The 22,660-nt window shown below is 40.1% G+C and overlaps 1 protein-coding gene across 2 annotated transcripts in view; it reads left to right on the plus strand.

The window, feature by feature from the left end:
* SH3BP2 (SH3 domain binding protein 2) overlaps window positions 1–22,660 on the plus strand; it is a 100,735-nt gene that overhangs the window by 26,449 nt on the left and 51,626 nt on the right. Inside the window, exon 1 of one of the 2 annotated variants that reach the window (XM_072620054.1) lies at window positions 21,773–21,797. The exons of the other annotated variant lie outside the window; for it this stretch is intronic. The gene's annotated coding sequence lies outside the window, so the exon portion shown is untranslated. Of the gene's footprint in view, window positions 1–21,772; window positions 21,798–22,660 lie in introns of those variants that run through there. 2 annotated transcript variants of the gene reach the window in all.

Genomic DNA, 22,660 nt, shown 5'->3' on the forward strand with positions numbered 1-22,660 from the left:
CGAGGTGAGAGTATTCTCTCCCTCTTTCCTAGAGAATTTTGCCTAGATTTTTCCTATGCCTCCATCACACCTGGCTTTGTATTTGACTTAGATATATAGACATTGTATTCCCTTCTACCCAGGAGAATATGAGCTAGTTAAGAACAGGAGCTGTTAGGTTTTGTCTTTGTGTGTCTGGTGCTTTGCACAGGATAGATGTTTAATAAATGTATGATTACTGAGTTGAATTTTATAGTTGAGCACACAGAGGCTAGTTTTTTCTCAATCATAATTCATATTTTCATATTAGCGCTTTAAGGTTGAAGTTGGAAGGGACACTTTTCTCAAGGTAACCTTGTGCAGTGGGGCATACAAGTGCTATCATCCCCATTTTGCAGGTGAGCAAATCAAGGTTCAGGGAGGTAAGTTTACTTCTCTACCTTTACCCACTTACTGAATAGTATGTGAAAGTGAGTAGTGAGAGAAAGTTTGAAAGATAGGATCCAAACTGTGGATGGCTTTAAATGGGCAGAACAAAGGATTGCAAGGAACAGTGATTGTGATTGAGGTCTGGAGCAAGTGGCACCTTCTTGGTGTCACTGAGTGGCTAGACACCCAGTACTCGCTCAGTACTCACCCACTAGTCACCTGCTGCTTTAACTGAGCCTGATGATTCTGTCTGCTAGGCTGGATGACTAATAGTCTGTAGCTTCCTTGGGTTCTGTCCCCCACCCACCTTAACTAAGAAACAGGAAGTAATGCAAGTTAATTTCCTTGGCTGATTTTTCAGAGAAGGAGTAGGTGGAATGTTCAGGTTAATGGTTCCAGTATGCAGGGTGGCATGCAGGTATCCAAGGGGACACCAGAGCTACTCCTCTGCTTTCCTCCCTGACTGATTCTTACATGCGTGTTCCCTCCCACCCATCCCTGTGACAGTCATTGGATCATAGGATTCAGAGTTGGAAAAAGAAAACTTGAAGACCACTTATCTAACCCTTTTATCTTTACAGATGAGGCAACCGGGACTCAGAGAGCCAGTATCAAACCTAAATGCTCTGACTCCAAGCATTTTCTAAAACTTCCTAAAACATCCCACTACTTCAATCCTTTTTGTTATAAAAGGTTCAGAGAATCTTCTTGAGGTCAAATTAGTGCTTCATGGGCCAACTGAACTGAAGAAGTGGGCATCTAAGATTGCAGTGTTTAAGAACTGCTAGGCAAATAGGGCCATTTTTCAGTCATGTCTGACTCTCCTTTTCCTCACTTGGGATTTTCTTGGCAAAGATACTGGAGTGGTTTGCCATTTCCTTCTCCGGCTCATTTTACAGGTGAGGACACTGAGGCAAACAGAATTAAGTGACTTGCCCAAATTCATAAAGCTAGAAAGTGTCTGAGGCAAGATTTGAACTCAGGAAGATGCATCTTCCTGCCTCCAGTGCCTGTGCTTTGTGCACTATGGCACCACCTAGTCACCCCAAAGATTTTTTACTGCCCCTCTATTAGGCGTACTCCATCCCAGGCCAGTCATACATTATTTCTATGTTTGAAACTGTTGTCCAGAAATCCAAATCCTGTTCTTAGAAATAACCTTCTTAAGCACCTATTGACTTTCCAAAATGAGATTTCTCTTCAAGTCTCCTAACCTTCAATTTACAACAATAATCAAAACAACCCTTTGCCCCAGAGATCTTATATTTCTTGCTCAGGACTTGATCCTCAGCAGTTCTTCCTGGGTTCCTTCTCGTGCTATTCTTTTATTTCCATATGAATTGCCTGTGATGGATAATTTTGACAGATAGATTTGATAGTCTTCAAGAGGCTCTTCTACCCTTCCCAGGTATACTCCCTCAGGAAAACATCTAACCTTTCTGTTGACAGATAAACTCCCTTACTGTGCCACTAATTCTCAGGAAGTAGTCACCAGTCACCATTTTCTTTCTCTGAGCAGTATACATGACCACCCTTCTGATGGCACTGGGATTCCTTGGATCTCATGAAGATGCTTCTTCAGAGTGTCCTGGTCTACCTCTCTCATCTCCAGATGTTTTGTATTCTTTCTTCCCATCCTTCTCTATGTTATTCTACTCCACCATCTACCCTTCTCATCCACAGTGGAACTTCCTCTGCCTCTTCACATCCCTTTTCTTTTCCCCCCTCTTAAAACACTCCCTTTATTCATGGAATTCTTGTAGCCTTGAAAGTAGAGAAGCGTTTCCTCAGTCTTTCAACTTCTAAGAGGAGAACCAGCCTGTACCCTGGACATACATAACTGTTTCACCAGCTGAAACACACTCACAGGTCACTGCTAAATTCCCCTTGCCTCCTCTACATTTGCTGGAAGTGATATGCCCCCTGCCTTTGGGGCTTATTATTGGTAGTGCCCACTCTAATGGATTTGCTAACTGCAGATTGCCTGTTGGTCACACCGGTTCATTCCAGTCAGGGTTTTCAGAGGATCCTAGGTGTAGAGCTAGAAAGGGTACTTAGAGACTAGAGTCCAACCCTCACATTTTACAGCTGAAGAAATCAAGACTTAGCAATGTTAAATGATTTGCTTGGTTACACAGGTAATGATCATCAGAGGCAAGTTTTGAACCTGTTCTAGATAATAATACTCTGTATAATAAAATTTAAAATCAGTGGTTGGCTAAGCAAAGACTCCATTAATACAAACTACCCTAAAATATGCAGCTAGGTGACCCAGTGGATAGAGCACCAGGCTTGTAGCAAGGAAGATCCTAGTTCAAATCCAACCTCAGACACTTACTAGCTTTGTGACCTTAGGCAAATCACTCAACCCATATTTGCCTCAGTTACTCATCTGTAAAATGGAGAGGGGAAATGGTAAACCACTCCAGTGTCTCTGCCAAGAAAACCCTGTGAACAAACTCCATGTGGTCACAAAAGGTTGAACTTGACTGAACAACAGTTTTAAGTGATTATGAAGCGGCAGCTAGGTGACTCTGTGGATAGGGCACTGGGCCTGCAGACAAGAACCTGAGTTCAATGGCAACCTCAAGCAGGTACTGACTGTGTGACCCTGTCTTTTTGCCTCACTTTTATGAACCGCAAAATGGGGCTAATAACAGCACCTACCTCAGAGGGTTGTTGTGGAGGTTAAATAAGAAAATACTTGTAAAGCTCTTAGCAGAGTAGCCGGTGTGCTAGCTATTAAGTAAATGTCCAGCTCTGTGTTTAAATGAGATGTCACACGTTAGATTTCTTCTAGAAAGAAAGAGATATCATTGTCATATTCTGTTAACATGGAAGCTACTTGAGAACGGGAACTAAGTCATTTTTGTCTTTATTCTATCAGTCCTAGCACAGTGGTTAATATGTAGTAGGTGTTTAATAATGCTTGTTGATGAATTGAATAAAGGACTCACATTTAATGATGTTTGCAGGCATACCACATTAACTTGGTTCCTCAGCAGCAACACAACATTATGCAAAATGGTTACAGAGGGCAGTTACTTTCAGAGGAATGTGGAGGAAAATGTTGTCCTACTTCAGGCATAAGTTTGCCAGAAATAATTTTGATCATTCTAATCTAAGATTTTATGCGTAGAAAAATAACCAAAGATGGAGAAAGCCACCCCATGACTTTGAAAATCTCCCTCTAACATAAGCCATTTTGGAGTTATGATGATCACATTCCTGGAGGATAGACAGAATTCCACAATGAGATATAACATAGTTATAGTACTCAGGAGAAAATGAAGATAACAACTTGCTTCGTCACAGAGAAATAGTTAATTTTTGGCTTACACTTGGAGAATAATTTTCCTAAAACTATAAATTCGTTTTTTGACTACTCTCTATAATGATTCTCTTTTCAACCTGGCGAAAGTGATCTGGAGATATTTCCATTAAATGAAGCAATCAGACAGACTCCTTCCTTCTCTTAGAAGGTAGATCATGCCCCTAATCTGGTCAAGATGGATCAGTCATGAGCTCCTTGCCCTTTGTATGTGTACTGTATAATCGACCTGACCTGACTTGACTTTCAGCATCTTGGCATATGTTAAAGGAAGGTAGAACAGATATGACCAGAGTAGCTTAAGAGTGACTTTGGACTACCTTTGAGTAGGCATAATCACCAGTATTAGCCAGGTGAATTGTTCCCCTACAACATGCCATATCTTTTATTTGTTGCTGCTGACTAGTCATACTGAGGGAATCTGTGTTTACAGACTACTTTCTGGGCTTAATGATCAGGGGACTTCTCCCAACCAGGAGCTCTTCCAACCCTGACTGGCTATTTTCCCATATTGCCTAGAACAAGATCTCACATAGAGTGAATACTTAGTAAATGTTGGCCAGCTGAATGATTGGTCTCTATTGGCATAACCAGCTTAGAATAAAGCAAATTTAAATAATCCACTCCTGATATCTGATCTGAGTTGTCTCAGCATTATTGGATGGTAACCTTTAAAGTTTAGTTTGTTGTTGAGGAAACCAGTTTCCCTAAGTATACTCAACTGTACCCTAAATGAGTCATTTCTTAGGGTAACAATAAATAGACATGTTGCTGTTGCGTACTGGTCTCCCTGTAAGTGCCTTTTTAATGACACCTATCCTGTGATCTGAATATGCTCAGTAATAGTAATGTCCAAAGACTTGTGACCTTGAACTGCTGGTGCAGATGGATCAGTCACATAGTGTAAGTTAAAGAGTGGCAGGTGACTGGAGTTAAGGTAGTCATTCATTTAAAAGCTCCAACGTTTGAATGAATTTATAATGTTCAGATATTATTTGTTTCAATAGACCTCAGAATATAAATTCCTTGAGACCAGGGACTATTTTGTTTTTATCTCTGTGTCTCTAACAACTTACTTGGTGCTTGGTATATTTCCTCCCCCTTGGTTCAGAGTTGTAATTTCATTTATTTAGGGAATTCCCAGTGAGGAGGGACATGGAGGACTTGGGACATATTATTTCCCCTCTGTTAGCTAAAGTTGCCCCCTCTGTAAAAATGAATGTGGAACTTTTTTCCCCTTTCATAGAAGGAAGGGAACCCTCTTGAAATGTTTCCCTGTTACTCCCACTCATTAATTCTTAGTCCAAGTAGGATAAACGTAATGCTTCCTCCACAAGACAGCTCTTCCAATATTTGATTCAGCTCTCCCAAACTGTCTTTTTTCCTTTAGATTAAATATCCCTGGTTTCTGAAAAGAAATGATCCTTCTGTGGCATGGTTTTCAGTTCCTGGCTGATTGTTTTCTTCTGGGCTTGATGTATTTTAATATCTTGCCCAGAAGCAGAGCCAGTACTGCAGATGTGGTCTGACTAGGGCAGCAGAGGAGGTTGAGCACCTCATTTTTTCTCAATTCAAGGTGACCAAGCAGAGAATTTGTAGTCATCATTGTAAACAGGATACATTTCTCAAAAGTGCTATTACAAGGCATGTGTGTCATTCATCTAAGTGACTGAGCCCCAAATGTTGCTCATTGGTCATCCAGGAGGGTAAGATCATCAGAGAGATCCTGATCCTCCTCTGTTTTGACCTGAAGGTCAAGCTGAGCTCTCATTGGTGGTCACATTTGATGTCAGTCTTGTGCTTTCCCATAGCTATCTTTAACTTTCTATCTGAGCTATGAGAGAGAAACCAAGCAGCCTCTCACCTTGGAAACAATGAGTGTCTCAATTACCTGAGTTTGCATATTTTCCAATCAGATAAAAGCAAAGCTTTACTGATAAAAACTTTATAAATTTTCCTGTCAAAGCCATTATATACAAACAGTAATAACAATAACATAACCCTCAAACCCATTAGACTTTGCCCTCTGCCCAAACCTGCCCACAGATGTAGTTACAGAATGTTAGAGCTGGGAGGGGCATTAGAATGCCATTACTGAAACATAGGCTATCCAAACTAGGAGGGCCCTTAGAAGACAATATCGGAACTGGAGGGCCCGTAGAACATAACACTTATAGACACAGAAATGAATGAATAGAGAGCAGAAGGGGGCAGGGTAACTAATGAGCTGTTAAGACTTGACCTAAGGTCTTCAAGGAGAGACTGGATGAACACTGGTCCAGGTATATTGTAAAGGGGGTTCCTTAAAGGTGCAGATTAGCCTGGGTGGCTCCCAAGGTCCCCTTCATCTCTGAAATTCTGTGCTTCTATAGCATGGTACAGACTTAAGTACATTATTTATTTTTAAAAGCTAAAAATAAACCAAATGACAACACTGAAAGGAGTCTTAGAGATCCAGGGGTTCTTATCCTGGGGTCCACAGACTCCCAGGGATCTGTGGATCCATTTCGGAAGGTCTTTGAACTTGAATGAGAAGAAAAATTTCATCTTTATTTTCACTAACCCAACTGAAATTTATTATTTCTTTCAATTATTTAAAAACATTCTGAGGCAGTATCAGTGGGTTTTATTTTACCAGATTTCTAGTGAAGTCAGTGACATGAAAAAAATTAAGAACACCCAATATAGTCTAATCCTTGCATTTTACAGAGGAGGAAACTGAGACCCAGAGGGAGAAGTAAGTATATTTTCTTAAACTTTGTTTTTTGGAGGCAGTCAGGGTTTAATGATTTGCCCAGGGTCACACAGCTAGTAAGTGTCTGAAGCTGAATTTCAACTTAGGTACTCCTGGCTCCAGAGTCGGTGCTTTATCCACTGAGCCACCCAGCTGCCTCAAAACATTTTCAGCGTCATATGCATCTTCCCAAATGCAAACTAAGCCTTGTTCCAAATCCAGGTAGATGACCCTGGGTTTTGGATAGGTAGGTCAGGGCAGGGGTATGTCAGTCCTGTATACTAGAGAGTGAATACTTTGTTGAATTGAACAAATCCCAGGGCCAGACACTTGTTAGAAACCTACTATGAGTAGAATGTACCATCCTAGGTGTCAGAGAAGGAAAAGATGAAAACATGGCACAGTTCTAGAAGCAAATATTAAATAATGGATTTTGTTATTTTTATTTCTTCTGATCATAGATTTAGGAGTTTAAATTTTTTTAAATAGGTAGTTCTTCTCCAACATTAAAACTGGAAAAGTAAATCTTTTCATAGAATCAGAAGTTAGGAGGTTACATGTAACCTTGCTTCAAAGCAAAACTTAGAAACCTGGAAAGAAATAATGATTTTTATTTAGACAGTTTAAGTGGATCATTCGACTGGATTACGGTGACCCTAAAGCCAGACGTTTTGCTAGAAAAGGCAGAAAAAATTAGAACAGATAAAATATGAACTTTAGTAACTAGGTAAAGTAGATGATGAGGATAATAGTTATGGCCAAAGCTCTCATTATATGGACTTTCAGGTTTGCAAGGCTCTTTCCAGGCTTTTATCTCATTTGATTCACAAATGACTTACAAACTGTATCTAAAAAGCTATGATTTGGCAGTAGATTTTCAAAATACTGGTGGGGTTACCATACCAGCACAGCTGGGAATTTGGCTAAATCAGGATGTTGAAACATGTTTTCTCTTTGTTTAGTTTATCTCATTCTCTCTCTGAGATGATCTGGGAAAACTGGTGCCAGGATTGGGTAATCTCTGTCTAATTGTCGTCAAGTATCTGAAGGATTGTCATGGGGGCAGAATGAGGAGCAATTGCAGAGGGTAGGGGAGGATGCCAAGGTTCCCAGGTAGCAGATTTTGGCTTCATATGGAGAGACTCTTCCTAACAGCTGCCTAAAATATGAAGGGGAAGCAAAGGGAATAAGCATTTTTATAGCATCTACTATGTGCCAGGTACTGTGCTAAGCCAAATATCTCTTGATTCTCACAATTCCCATTTTATAGTTGAGAAAACTGAGGCAAACAGAGGTGAAGTAACTTACCTAGGGGTCAGAAGACTAGAAAGTGTCCAAGGTCAGATTTGAAGTCAGGTCTTCAGTCAATCAGTAAATATTAAGTGGCTGCTGCTCAGGTTTTCCTGACTCCAGCCCAGCACTTTATCCGCTATGCTGTCTAAAGAAATGAAGTCGCTCATCAGACTAGCTATTTGTCACCTCAGATGGAAAGAGCCAAGAATTCGGACCATTTCTTGATAATCCTGTGGTTTCGAAGGGGAAGAAAACCCTAGGGCCCTTCCCTCTACCACATAATCTCTCACTGGATGATGTAAGTCACCCAGCTCCCTTAGATATTAATGGAGCAAAAAGGCTCTGACTTGTTGCCTTTACAAAGACACTGACGGTTCTGGCTACATAAATGATAAAAGGGTCCTTAGAACACAATATCAGAACTGGGGGTCCTTAGAACATAGAGACACTTACAGATGTTGAGATGAATGAGCACAGAACAGAAGGGAGTAACTAATGAACTGTTAAGACTTGACCTAAGGTCTTCAAGCATAGACTGGATGACTGCTGGTCTGGGTGGGTTTTAAAGGGGATTCCATAGAGGTGCTGGTTTCTCTAGATGGCTCCTAATCACATGGTTACCAACCAGAACCAATCTCTCCAAGGCACTGCCTTAGAAGTTGTCATTCTTTTCTCAGAAGCCGTCTCCGAGGTGGAGCAAGCCAGCGGGGTCTTTTCATCTGCCAAATCCCCATCACATAATTTGAGATTTGGTACTGCTAAGCCCCCTTCCTTCCCACCATTTTTCATCATTTCTCTTTACATTCTTGACCTTTTCCCTCTAGATCAATTTTGCTATAATTTTTTTCTAATCCTATTAAAAAAACCATTAATAGTTTACTTGGTAGTATTATCATTTATATTATCGCAAGAGCAGTTGCTATTTCTCCAGCAATTTTTTTTTATTTCTGTAAAGAATCCTTTGTAGTTGCTTTGAAATAGTTCCTGAATATAAACTACCCCCAAGTAGTTTATACATTCTTTAGTTATTTCAAATGAAATTTCTCTTCCTTTTCTTTCTTGGATTTTGTTGATATAGTATAGAAATGCCAAAGATTTATGCAAATTTTTGTATCATGCAACTTTGCAAGTTACTGTTTCAATTAATTGTTTAGTTAACTCTTTTGACTTTCTCTAGATACACAATCATATCTGCAAAAATCAATAATTTTGTTTTCTCTTTGCCTGTTTATTCCCTTGATTCCTTTTCTCTTGTCTTATTGCTGTAACTATAATTTCTAGCACTGTGTGAAATCATAAGGGTAATAATGGATCTCCTTGCTTTTCTCTGATCTGATTGGAAAGACCTTTAGTCCTCCATTACAAATAATGTTGGCTCTTGGTTTTTGTTGTATACTAATTATAAGGGACAGCTGGGTGGTGCAGTGGATAGAGCACCAGTGCGGGAGTCAGGAGGACCTGAGTTCAAATCTCACCTCAGACACTTGACACTCACTAACTGTGTGACCTTGGGCAAGTCACTTAATCCCAACTGCCTCATCTTGGGTCATCTCCAGTCATCCTGATGAATATCTGGTCACTGGATTCAGGTGACTCTGGAGGAGAAGTGAGGCTGGTGACCTGCAGAGCTCTCCCTCACTCAAAGCAAAGTCAAGTGCAAGTCATGTCATCATTTCTCTGATGGCATGGTCTTCTTTGGCAACAAAGGACGAACACACATACTAATTATCATATTGAGGAAAGAATCATTTATTCTTGTGCTTTCTAGTGTTACTGGTTTTTGTTTTGTTTTTTTTTTTTTAACAGAAATGAATGTTAAATTCTGTTGAATGCTTCTTCAGCATTCATTGATAAAAATAATTTTTTATTATTTTTCCTATTTTCTTAGTAAACACAATATGGTCTATTATGTTTATAATTTTCTCTATATTGAACTAACCCTATATTCTTGATATAAATTCACTCTTGTCCTAACATATAATCTTTCTAATATGTTGTAGTCAGTTTGCTAATATCATTTTTGGATTGATGTTCATTAGAGATATTTGTCTATAGTTTCTCTGCCTTTTCTCTTCCTTGTTTAGGTATCAAGAGCATGTTTGTATCATAGAGTTTGGAAAGACCCATTCACTTCTGTTTTTGAAAACAGTTTGTGTAATATTGGAATTAATTATTCTTTGAATGTTTGATACAGTTCCACATTTATAAATCCATTTAGGTCTGGGTACTTTTCTTTAGAAGGGCACATATGGCTTGTTCAGTTTCTTTTTCTAATGTTGGTTATTTAAATAATCTAATTCTATAATTCTGAATATTTTATATTTTTTGTAAATATTCATCCATTTCACTTGTTACCAATTTTGTTGATATTTTCCTTATTTCCTCCTCAATTGTTGTTCTAATGGGAAAGAAGAAGTGGGAGGAACACATAGAAACCAATAACATAGTTCAAATCTCATGGATCTGAAACTGTAATGAAACTCAGAGGTCATCTGAATTCTTACCCTTTCATTTTACAAATGAGGAAATTCAAGCCTAAGGAGGCTGTCATTTGCCCAAAATCACAGATGGCAAATGCCAGAAGAGGATTTGAAACCAGATTCTTTACTTCTTTACATTCACCACTAAGGAAACAAAGGAAAAGCTGCCTCTAGGGGATGGTGCTCATATGAAGTGAGCCTTGAAAGAAGTTAGGGTTTCTTAGACGTAGAGTTCGTTCCCAGCAGGAAGGACAGACTGTGAAGAGGCACAGAGATGGGGGATAGAGTGTCTAGTCGAAGAACAGCAGTTTAGGTGGGTTGTATGCGTGACAGGGAGAAATGTTCGATAATTCTGAGAACAGGCTGGAGCCAGATCATGAGATAAGGACAAGAATTAGACCTGTAATCTTATGACAAATGATTAACTCACCAATGACAAAACCTCCTCTACCAAAGCAAGTCTGGTTCCCTTTTTTCGAAGTTACAGTCTTAGAGAATTGCTTCAAGTTATGTGACTTGCCCAGAGTCATACCACATATGTGTGTCAGACGCAAGAAAGGCTTTAAATGACAAGCTGAAGAATTTGCGTTTTATCCTAGAGTCAATAGAGATCCTTCAAAGTATTTTGAGCAGGGGTGTGACATGGTCAGTTTATGCTTTATGAAGATTATTTTGGCATCTGTGGAGAAGATGAGTTGGAAAAGGGATGTACAGAAATCTAGGAGGACATTTAAAGCAGTGAGAGAAAAAGATGCCCTGAACTAAGGTAATAGTGCTGTAGGTGGAGAAAATTTCCCAGCTGGCCTGCTGGACATCTCCACTTTGATGTCCTATAAACATATCAAACTCACCATCTCCAAAACAGAAGTAAGCATCTGCTTCCTGAAATTCTCCCCTCTTCTTATCATCCTTGTCTCTATAGAGGTCACTGCCATCCTTCAGTCACCCAGGTTTACAACCTTGAAATCATTCTCAATCCTTCTGTCTCTGTTCAGCTTCCATATCCAACACCTGTCATCTTGTCAGTTCTCCACTGCATCTCCAGTATCCATCTTTTCTCTCCACTCACACACAACCCTAGAAAAAGCCCTCTCACCCATACTGTTGCATTAGCCTCCTCATTAGTTGTTCCTGCCTCTTTAGACCTACCTCTCCACATGGCTGCCAAATTGATACCCATTCACAAAACACAAGTCTGACCATGTCCCTTCACCATTCAGGAAGATTATATGACTCTCTGTTGTTTCTAGGAGCAAATACACATGCCTCTATTAGACATTTAAGGACCTCCATAACTTAACTCCAACTTTTCCAGACATTTCTCATCCATTCTCTTTATTATCCTGATGATGTCAGGTAGGTGGTTCAGTGGATAAAGCCCTAGACAGGAGGCAGGAAGACCTGAGTTCAAGTCCAGATTGATTTAGACACTCATTACCTATGAGAACCTGGGCAAATCACTTCACCTCTGTCTCAGTTTCCCCTTCTGTAAAATGGGGATAATAACAGCACATTTGTACCCCCCCAAAGGTGTTGTGAAAATCAAATGAGAGAATATTTGTAAAATGTTTTGCAAACCTTAAAATACTTTATAAATGCTAGCTGTTACTACATTGTACCCTCTACAAAAGTGACCTCCTTACTATTTTTCATGTATGAGAACCCATCTCTCACTTCCCATGCCTTTGTTCAAGCTGTCAGTAGTGTCTGGGATATCTTCCTCCCTCATTTTCATGTCCTGGAATTCCTGGCGCCATTTCTGCCTCAGTGTCACTTCCAGTACTTTTCTTGTCCTCCACTTGCTAACTCTTTCCCTCCAGTCACTTTGTATGTGTTTTGCATTTATTTATCTTTACACATGTCATTTACATCTCCTAAATACTTAGTAAGTTCTGAGCTCCCTGACAGCAAGGAATGTTTTCTTTCCTATATTTGCATCTCCACTGCCTAGCATATTATCTAGCACACAGTAGGTACTGTGCCAAGCACCGAGATACAAAAAGTAGCAAAAAGCAGTCTCTGCCCTCAAGGAGCTCACAATCTCATGGATGATTCTAATACAAAGGAGAAGTCAGACAGGTAGGAGAATAACCAGGAGAGAGCAGTGTCATAAAAACTAGGGATGGTCAAGTTGTCAGAAAGTACAGACAATTCAGGAAGGGTGAGAGCTGAGAGAAAAACTTTAGCAATCATGATTTGTTTGGTTCCTTTGGAGAGAGCAGTTTCAGTTGAGGGGTAAAACCGAAAACCAGTTTGGAAGGGGAGAAGTGAGTGGGAGAAGTGAGTGGGAGAAGAGGAAGTAGAGGCAAAGTTCAGAGATGGCTTTTCCCCCCTAGGAGTTTGGTTGTGAAGGGAAGAGAAAGCTTCATATTTTAACTTGTTATTATTGATAATTTTTGTTGTTCTGTCATTTCAGTCATGTCTGATTCTTTGTGACCCCATTCGGGGTTTTCTTGACAAAGATACTGGAGTAGTTTATTTCCTTCTCTAGCTCACATTACAGATGAGGAAATTGAGGCAAACAGGGCTAAGTGACTTGCCCAGGGTCATACAGCTAGTAAATACCTGAGATCAGATTTGAACTCAGGAAGATGAGTCTTCCTGACTCCAGACCCAGAACTCTACCCACTTTGACATCTGACTACCCATTATTGATGATTAGGTGGCATCTATGCTAGTGAGGCTATGTGAGGCATGTTCAGGGGTCAAGATGGAGGGCATTGAACGTGACTGACCCTTCACTACTATCTTGTTTCAGAGATAGGCTTAACCCAAGGCATGAAAGGAGTTTGTGAAACAATAAAATGTTAATAATCCTTGATTAAGGGAGTACCAGTTAAGGAAGTGCCCCTCCTATATCATGGGGCTCAGATCTTTAGTGAAGCTACTTCTTTGGTAACTGAGCTGAGCTGAAGTGACTCATGATTGTCTAGATGATTTCATCCAGTCCCCCAGATTTGAGTATTATATAGTGGCAAACATGCCAAGTTTAGTCAGGAGACTTGGATTTGAATGTCATCTCAGCAATTTATTCCCTAGAGGATCTTCAACAAATCACTTCTGGGCCTCTTTCTTCTTCTATAGAATGGGGAGGTGGGATTTGATGAGCATCTCAAGTTGCTTTCCAGCTCTCAATTTCAAGTCCAGCTTTCTTCCTCTTGAGGTATTTGTACCCATTTATCTCCTCTGAGTTTCCCATCTTTAAAATGGGGCTAATAATATTTGCATTGCCTATGCCTGTAAGGAAAAATGCCTTGTAAAACACACAATTCTATAGAAATGTGAACTATTGTTATTATTAGGTAAAGAATATCACCAGTTAGCCCTTTCCTCTCTCTCTCTCTCTCTCTGTCACCTCTCTCTTGATTCCAGCTGTGCTTTATTCTTGCAATGGCTTTGGGAAATTGAAATCCTTTTCTGACAGTATTTATTTGATGAGGAACTTAACAGTGGGATCAGGACATGAAGAATGTTGTGACTCTCTGTGTTGTGAGACCTGTTTCGAAAATTGTGTAGGGTCCTTGTTCCCCTCCTGCCCTTTATACCACACTCTCCAAAGGGTCAGATTTCCCACCAGTCCACTTTTTCATTCAGCTCCCTCCAGAACAAATTGGCCTGTGTTTGTGTGTGCACTTGCCTTGACACAGTGAGCATGGAAAGAATGTCAGATTTGTCCCATTCCTGTGCTGGGAACATCATCTTCTCTGAGAACAGCCACTCTGCCCATTTTTAGTTCCAAGAAGAGAGAAAGACAAGGGAGAGAAGTTATTCGTTTATGAAACTAACAGCTGTGAATTGGGTTTTGTGTCTGAAGCGGATAAAGAGCCCCATTCTTCCCCACTTAGAATAACAGCTTCTTCAGCTTTATTACTTCTAACCATCAAGTATCTTCACAATGAATGCCACTTGTTTGCATCTTCTCCTCCCCTTCTCTTTTCCCTTTTTCTCTATTCCCTTTCTCTCTCTTCCTGTCTTCTCTTTTCCTCTTTCTCTTCCCCTTCCCCTTCTTCTTTCTTCCTTCTCTATCCCATCTATTGTCTCTCCCCCTTTTCATCTTTCCTCTTTCCCCTGACTTCTCCCTTCTCTCCTACCTTCTCCTTTTCTTCTTGTCTTCTCTTTCCCCTTCTTTTCTCTATTTTCTCTTTTCCGTTCCCTTCTCCATTTTTCCTCTCCTGTCATTTCTTTCCTCACTGTTTCAATTACTACTTTCCATCTTCTATATTTTTCCTCTTTCTCATCCTCTTTCCCCTTTTTCTCCTCTCTCAGAATCACAAATTTTTGTAACTGGAAAAGTACTTCAGTGACCATGTAACCTAATTCATACCTTTAACAACACACCCAACACATGGTCATTCAGCCTTTGCTTTAATATCTCCATGGAGAGGGACTCACTACCTCTAATACAGTTCTTTTCACTTTTGGACAGCCATAAGTGTCAGATTTTCCTTAGGTAATGGGAATGGAGCATGCTCACATTTGCCCTTCCTAGTAGGTTATATGTAGTATTGAACATGTGCAGATATTCTCTGCCTGCTTTCAGTCAACCAAGTGAAAGTTTAGAGATTGGAGAGTGGAAAGGCATGTGCTCCTCTCAGTCAGCCAGTGAAGGGACTCTTCATTACCATCTAGTACAACAATGCAGTAGAATAAGAATTTGTTAATAACCTACCATGTGCAATGCATTCTGCTTTAACTCTGAGGGTTTTGACAGGATCCCACTTCTGACCCCATGGTTTATAATCCAGGAAATTAATGGAGGGGATGTTAGATCATCCTCATAATAATAGTTGGCATTTACAGAGACTTTAAAGTTTTCATAGTGCTTTATACGTACATTATCTCATTTTATCCTCGTATAAGCTCCACAAGGTAAGTACTCCAGGTATTGTTACACCCACTTTGTAAATGAGAACACTGAGGCTTAGAAAAATTAAATGACTTGCTTTGGGTCACAGAGTAGTGAGTGCTGGAGGAATGATTTGAACCCAGATGTCTCTTGACCTCCAAGTCCAGTACTCTTCCCACATTCCATGTTACCTCTCTAGGCACATGTATAAACATAGTCCAGTTTAGAATATAATGTAAGTGTAGTACCAATTGGAATGTGGCGGATGCAAGGCAGAGGTATTTTTCAGCTGAAAGGGGGACGAAAGTTTTAGAGAAGTTGATGACTAACCTGAGCCTTAAAGAAAGAGAAGACGCTCAGAAGGTGATGATGAGGACAGAGTGTGCGCTCTAGGCTGCATGTGAATAGTTGGATTTGGAGGTGAGAGAGAACAGGAAAAGAGTGGGGAGTAACTAGTACTCCAGTTTGTCTGGAATGTAGAATGCATGAAGGTTTACCTAGGATCCCCTGGCTTACAGGGAACTCTCAGAAAGAAATTCTAGCTAGGCAAACACAAGTGATTCTAGTGATGAAGAAAAGGAGAGCCTTCAAAGAAACTGGTGCTTATTTAGGAACTTTATTGGCCAATCTTAGATCTTTAAAAGGCACAGAAGCAAAGAGGATGAATTTGAAAGTGCTATGATCTATAAGAACTAACATGAGGAACACTCAGAGCAAGATTATATCAACAGTGTGAAGTAGGTGCTATTATTATCCCCATTTTACACAAGAGGAAACTGAGGCAGATAGAGATTAAGCGATTTGCCCATTGTCATACAGCTAAGAAATGCCTGAGGCTGGATTTGAACTCAGGTCTTCCTGATTCCAGGTACAGTGCTCTATGAACAGTGCCACCTAACTGCCATTTTACAGATCAGGGAAAATGAGGTTTACAAAAAGGGACTTGCTCAGCCAAATGGCTCAAAAGTGACAGTGCTGGGACCTAGAGCCACCTGGTTCCTGATTCCAAGTCTGGTGTTTTATCTGTTACAACATAGCTGTTTTAGCCTTGTGTGGTACATCAGCTAGGAGGAATAAGCTTTTTTTATGCCTTAATTATGTATATAATCACAGGAACGGGTTGGCTGAACTTGAGTCCCTGCTATAAAATTCAAATGCATTTGTACTTAACTGAGTGGACTAATTCTTTAATCCACAGAGATTTTATTTGAAAGAGAGACCTTAATAAAATATATATGAACAGAATTCCAGTTCCTTACCTTGGTCATTGTTCTTGCCTGTTAGTTCTATATACGTGTGTATATATGTTTATGTATATATATATATATATATATATATATATATATATGTAAGCATGTATATATGCATGTATATATAAACACACCTATATAAACATATATAGTGTGTGTCTATGTACACACAGATATATGCATATATGTATGCATACATATATATATATATATTCTATCCATTCTGATCAACATTTTTAAGGCCCTACTATGTGCTGAGCACTGTGCTAAGCAAAGAATTTATAACGTAAGGGAAAGACAATGCACAAAAGGTGCCAGGAAACTGAAGAGGAACAGGAGACCAAGGAATATCTTGTTTCATGAAGTTGAAAGAGTAGTGATATAAAATGGAGTAAGTGGACAGTCTAGTTTCTGAGGACTTTGGTACACTGGCCTCCAGCCCTCCGTTCAGAGGGGAGAGAAACTGAGGCAGGTGGTGTCAGTCAAGGCTTGAGTTAGTAGCAGGGTAGTGAGTTCAGAAGTGATGAGCTTATCCAACATCCATAAAGTTGAAACCAAGCAGAGCAGTAAATTTTATCCAAGTAAAATACATTATGGAGCTAACAATGAATATACAAATAAAATTCAGTGTAAAAAAAGTGAATGCTTGCTGAATCAAATTTAAACAGGTTAAGTTGGGGAGCAAATGGAATCAGGAAACTGAGAAGACTTCATGAGATAGCTGGTGCACTGGAGTCGGGAAGACCCGAATGATACTACAGAGGGTTGTGAGCAAAATGCTTTCCGAATCTTAGTGTTATAGTAATAAGAGCTGCTATTATTCCTCTGCCTCTAAGCAAATTTCTGTCTCTTTCTTAACAGCTTTTTTTGTTATTCAGTCTTTTCAGCTGTGTCCAACTTTTCGCAACCTCATTTTGGGTTTTCTTGGCAAAGATACTGGATCAGTTTGCCGTTTTCTTCTCAAGGTCACACAGCTAGTAAGTGTCTAAGGCCAGATTTGAACTCAAAAAACTGACTTTTCTGACTTCAGGCCTGGCACGCTATCTACTGTGCCACCTACTTGCCCTTAGCAACTTTAAAGGACCCTATTCATTGAACATTTTATGTTTATAGAAGACATATTATACGTCTTCTATCTACGAAGTTCTGTGTACAGAATTGGAGGTACAAAGGAAATTACACAGGTCCTACCTTCAAGGAACTTGCAGTCTAGTAGGATAATAAGACAAGCAGAGATTAAATACAGTACAAGTTAGAATGAAGTTTATATGAATGAATGGTGCTAACAGCAGTAGCTAATATTTACGTAGCATCTACCATGTGCCAATTATTGTGCTTAACACTTTACAAGTGTTATCTCACTTGACCCTGACAACAACCCTCAGAGGTAGGTGCTGTTATTATCCCCTACAGTTGAGGAAACTGAGGTAGACCAAGTTAAATGACTTAAATAGGACCACAGAGCTAATCAGTATGTGAGGTGTTAGGTCTTCTTAACTCTAGGCCAAGTGTCTATCTACTTGCGCCCATCATGTTGCCTCATAAATGAAAAAAGCATTCATTACATAACTAATATGTGTCAGGTACTGTGCTGAGCATTGAGGATACATACAAAGTAAGGAAGATGAGGCCCTCAAGGAGTATTCTAATAGGGCAGACAACATATATGGGGGAAGGGAGGCTCAGTCTGAGGACCACGGAGGTTGTGAGGTGGAGTCATAGGGCAATGGCTTGCCATGGTCTTTCTAATAGCAGTGAAGCTATGGGTAACGATTCCTGGCACCAGAGAAAGAAGTAGAAAGTGGTGGTAGGGAAGGGGACCCTGACAGGGGGAGATGGCAAGACTGGGTTTTCGAGTGGGTAGCAGCTGGATGAGGGAGGAAGTATGGTCTTTGGTTAGATAAGATGGGTCAGATGAGCTTTCACACATTCAGCAATCAGGATGGCTCAGCACAAAGCTGGAGTCCCAAGGATTGAAATCTTAAGAATGAAGTGATCCACCCTAGGTGGGGGGAATCAAGAAAAGCTTCATGGAGGAGTGTAGCAGCTGAGCTGAGCCTTTGAAGAAAGGGAGAGTCTTCAACAGATCAAAGATAGAGAGGTGGTTGATTTCAGAGATGGGGCACAGCACCTGTAAGTACAGGCAGCTAGATGGCACTGTTCATAGAATGCTGAGCCTGGTGACAGGAAGAGTTATCTTAGTGAGTTCAAATTTGCCTCAGACACTTCTTAGCTGTGTGACTCTGGGCAAGTCACTTAACCCTGTTTGCCAAAGTTTCCTCATCTGTAAAATAAGCTAGAAATGGCAAACCACTTCAGTATCTTTACCAAGAAAACCCCAAATGAGGCCACAGAGAGTTGGACATGACTGAAAAAATGACTGAATGTCAACAACAACAACAGCTATAAGAATATAAAGGCAGGTGGGGCTGAATGAAAGCTCACATGTATAGGAAAAGGCCAGTTTGAGGCACTGAGTGAATAAAGGGTAGTAATACGAAATAGTTTTGGAAGGGCAAATTGGGGCCAGATGGTGGATGACTTTAAATAACAGGATAAGAAGGACAATAAACAGGATAAAGAGTTTCTTCTATAGAAAATAGGGAAGCCCTGAAGAATTTGAGCAGAGGAATGAGGAAACTGAGGCAAACAGGATTAAATTAGTTACCCAGGATCTTCTGCATTAAGAAAATTATCTTGGCAGCTGTTTGAAGGATGGATGGATTGGATTGGTCAGAGAGTGGAGGCAGGGCAACTAGGGAAGGGAAGATATTCCGGGGGTGGAACATCACCAGGATTTAGCAAATGATTGGATAAAGGATGGTGGTAAAGGAGGGTAAGCAGTCAGAAATGACTTTGAGGTTTCAAGCGTGGGTGACCAAGGAGGTTTCTGTTACTAGCTGTGTGACAATAGACAAATCACTTAACCTCAGTTTTCTGATCTGGGAAATGGAGCTGATACTCCCTCATGGGGTCATTGTCTGTAAAATAGTTTGTAAACCTTAAAGTTATTACTCTTGCCTTCTTGGGAGTGTTTTCGGTCTTTTTCTCTCTCAGCGCGTGCACACACACACACATACACAGAATTCTTTCACCTTCCCTTCTTTGGTTTTAATATGCACTCCCCTCCACCCTCACATCTACCTTCAAGATCAAATATAGTTAGAGTTGGAATAAGATTCTCCCCAGATCCTTACTTTCTCCTCTGTACTTCCATTTTCTGGGAATGTGAGGGCAGTAATTGCTTCACTTTTTACTTTGTATTTTCAGTACTTAGGACAGTTCCTTACTCTTAGTAGGTACTTATAATTGCTTATTAATTGGTTGATTTTGTTCAGTGATTCACAGTGGTCAGCCTCCCTCAACCTCAATGAGCATTTATTAAATAGCTATAAATAAGAGCTTACATTTTTATTCTGCTTTAAGGTTTACATAGTGCCTTCCTCCCAACAGTTCTGTGAGGGAAGAAGTGCAAATATTATTATCTCCAATTTACTGGTGAGGAAACTCAGTCACAGAAGGATTCATATCAATTAAATATGCATTTATTGTCCACCACGAGCAGAGGTTTAGCTCTCATATGGTCCCAGTCCTTGGGGATGCCCTTATAAAGTATTATTTATACCTAATATTAGTGCAATATAGATGTATGGGACCAAGAGCTACATGGAATTCATAGGAGAAGGACCAACCTTACACAGAAGCCAAGGAACCTCAGAGAGGTTTCATTTACTTGCTCATAGTCATAGAACTGTAAATATTAGATTGTATGATTAGATTCTATGATTCCTATTGTATACCATGACCAACTCTAAATCTATGACCTCTGTATGCCAGTTTTGGGGATTCAAAGGCACTAGGGACACAGTATCTAGTTCCTACCTCCCTGAAGTTTACATTCTTGAAGGAGGAAGAGGATATCTATCTATAATGCTCTCCTTTCCTTTGTTGATCTTTGGAGACTGGAGCTCAAGTACCATCCTGGAAGGTTAGCCATCTCTACCCTTCCACTATCCCCAGATGATATCTCCTTCCTTGTATTTTAAGATAATTTTTCCATATTTGCTCCTTAGAAATTGTCTCTGCTAGCTCTTTGTGAAGTGAATTCCTTAAGAGCCTAATCCATGGGTGGGGAACTTTCAGCCTTGAGGCCACATGGGGCCCTCTAGATCCTCAAGTACAGCCCTTTGACTGAATCCAAACTTCACAGAACAAATCACCTCAATACAAGGATTCGTTTTATAAAACTTAAGACTGTCAAAAGGCTAAACCCAAGCATCTAGAAGGCTACCTGTTCCCTGGTCTAATCCTATGCCATTTAAAACCAGTGTGACCTTGGACAAATCACTTGAACACTGTAGGCCTCATTTCCTTATCTAAACGAGGTGGTTGGCCTAGATGACCTCATAGGCACCTTTTAGCTTCAAATCTGAGATCCTTTTTGAGTGCTTTGGATGTAAGAAGAGAACTAGATAGAAGGGTGGACAGCTAGGTGTCACAGTGAATACCAGGCCTAGAATCAAGAAGACTCATCTTGAGTTCAAATCCAGCCTCAGACACTTAATAGCTGTGTGATCCTGTGAGAATCCTTTGATTCTCTTTACCTCAGTTTCATCATCTGTAAAATGAGCTGGAGAAGGAAATGGCACACCACTCCAGTGTCTTTACCAAGACAACCCCAAATGGTATCACGAAGAGTTGGATGTGACTGAAAAATGACTGAACAAAAGATAGAAGGCTGGGGAATGAAGGGGCTGAGGTAGATAGGTAGAGAGAGCAGGCATTCATTAACCACTTAGTATGTGCCAAGCACTAGGAATACAATACAAACAGAAACAAAGACACTGCTTTCAAGAACTCACATTCATATGGGATAGACAAAGAAATAATTAGATACATACAATGTATACATACATACAAATAATTAGATACATACATATGAAGAAGAGATAAGGTCAGCTCAAAGGGGAAAACACTAACTGCTAGGCAGACCAAGGAAAGGCCTCTTGCAGAAGCTGAGTCTCAGCTGACTGGAAGGAAGCCAGGAAAGCAAAGTGTCAGAGAGGAGGAGGGAGAACATTTTAGTGCACAGGCGTGGAGGTAGGAGATATGAAGTCTTGTGTCTGAGGAGCAGTGAGGAGGATAGTAGAGCTAGATTATAGATCACATGGAGGGAATTAATGAAAAAGATGGAAAGGTAGGAAGGAGCCAGGCTATAAAGCACTTTAAATGCTAACCAGAGGACTTTAGGTTTGATCCTGAGATAACAGGGAGCTACTGGTATTAATTGAATCATTAATTCTTAATGTGATTAGAGCCATACTTCAAGAAAACCACGCTGATAGCTGAGTGGAGGAGGGCTTGGGATGAAGAGAGATGCAGTGGGGTGTATTTTGCTGGCATAACCTTCAAGATCCCGACATCACTTCCATGCCGTAGAAATTCCAGTATGGAGGTAGGTATGCATACGTGAAATTTTGACTTGAATTCCCATGGGCCATTCATTCTTGAGTCTCCATGATGGTGTCCAAAGGAATTTTTTAAAAATTCTCAGCTCTGTATTTCTCAGGCATGTAAGTTTGGGTTTTGATGTCATATATTTGTACTAAAAGGGTTAGACAGGAACTTGAAAGATGCTTCCCTGTATTACCACCCAAAGCCTTCCCTTTTATAAGTTTTCTGAATTTGTGTGGAGTTTTTTTTTTTTTTAGCAGTTCTCAGCCTGAAAACAAATTCCCTCTGGTTCCTGCTAGTTTAGTACCAAAGACAAGTTCTGCTTCGAAAACAAACATAGAAAATCCTCAGGGGAGCACACTTTTCATATTTAAGAGTGTGTCAGTCTGGCTTAGATGGGTAGAATTACCCAGCAAATAGAGAGAGAGAGAGAGAGAGAGAGAGAGAGAGAGAGAGAGAGAGAGAGAGAGAGAGAGAGAGAGAGAGATAAGTGCTGAGTTTTAAAACCTAGAGCTAAAGCTGATTTTTAAAAAAGTTTAAGTTTAGCTTGAAAGTATCAAGCAGAGTAATAGAAAAAACTAAGATAACAGGGACCTTTGAAATAAGGTTTCTATGGAGCTTCTGTAGAATCCAGCTTGAGCTTTAGAGTGTACCAAGGCATTTAGTGGATGTCTTGGTGATCATGAATGAGCATTGTTCACCCATATACATATACATACATACACACATACATACATACATACATACACATACACATATATGTGTATATGTATGTGTATATATATATATATATATATATATATATATATGGTACTGGGGATGTTAGGATAAGTAAAACAGTTCTTACTCCACCCCCCCCCCCAA

The sequence above is a fragment of the Notamacropus eugenii genome, chromosome 6 (genome assembly GCF_028372415.1).
Source record: "Notamacropus eugenii isolate mMacEug1 chromosome 6, mMacEug1.pri_v2, whole genome shotgun sequence".
Lineage (NCBI taxonomy): Eukaryota > Metazoa > Chordata > Mammalia > Diprotodontia > Macropodidae > Notamacropus > Notamacropus eugenii.